We start from the raw sequence: 1,023 nt of genomic DNA, 5'->3' as shown, positions 1-1,023 counted from the left end.
GACTGTGGGAGACAAGGCTAGGCCTTGAAAAATTAAGTGCAAAATTCATCATTATTTTTTACTTTAATTCTGGAAAGGCTTATAAATCATTTATGCATCTGAAATCTTCCTAAAAGTATGGCAATTACTTTTCCTCCCCTGGTAGGACTTCTCATATTTGTCCCACATTTTTTGTTGCCTTTTTAGGAAAACATTTAGTTCTATAGAAATACCAAAACTCGCTTTTCCGCCCGCTCCCCCCTCCCCACGAGCGCTGCTCTGGCCGCACTGCGCTCGCTCTGAGCTCCGGGCTCCTGCTAAGCCAACGCCGCTGTCGCCTCCCTCCAGTCGCCATCATGATCATCTACCAGGACCTCATTAGCCATGACGAGATGTTCTCCGACATCTAGAAGATCCGGGAGGTCGCGGACGGGCTGTGTCTGGACGTGGAGGGGAAGATGGTCAGTAGGACAGAGGGTAACATCGATGACTCGCTCATTGGTGGAAATGCCTCCGCTGAAGGCCCCGAGGGCGAAGGTGTCGATATTGTCATGAACCATAACTTGCAGGAAACCAGCTTCACAAAAGAAGCCTACAAGAAGTACATCAAAGATTACATGAAGTCAGTCAAAGGGAAACTTGAAGAACAGAGACCAGAAAGAGTGAAACCTTTTATGACAGGGGCTGCAGAACAAGTCAAGCACATCCTTGCTAATTCAAAAACTATCAGTTCTTTATTGGTGAAAACATGAATCCAGATGGCACGGTTGCTCTGCTAGACTACCGTGAGGATGGTGTAACCCCATATATGATTTTCTTTAAGGATGGTTTAGAGATGGAAAAATGTTAACAAAGTTGGCAGTTACTTTGGATCAATCACCTGCCGTCATAACTGGCTGGCCAAGGCTTTTCATCCACACAACACCAGGACTTAGACAGATGGGACTGATGTCATCTCCAGCTCTTCATTTGTTTTGAACGTTGATTTATTTGGAGTGGAGGCATTGTTTTTGAGAAAACGTGTCATGTATGTTGTCTAAAAAT

The 1,023-nt window shown here is 45.1% G+C and overlaps 1 pseudogene across 1 annotated transcript; it reads left to right on the top strand.

Annotated features, from left to right (window-relative positions):
* LOC102170091 lies at positions 228-771 on the top strand (annotated as a pseudogene). The gene has a single exon (XR_001919775.1). The product of XR_001919775.1 is annotated as a translationally-controlled tumor protein pseudogene (transcript).

This window comes from Capra hircus, chromosome 20, assembly GCF_001704415.2.
Source record: "Capra hircus breed San Clemente chromosome 20, ASM170441v1, whole genome shotgun sequence".
Classification (NCBI taxonomy): Eukaryota; Metazoa; Chordata; class Mammalia; order Artiodactyla; family Bovidae; genus Capra; species Capra hircus.
Note: the sequence above shows the minus strand (reverse complement) of the source record. Positions and strands in the feature narration are given on the sequence as shown.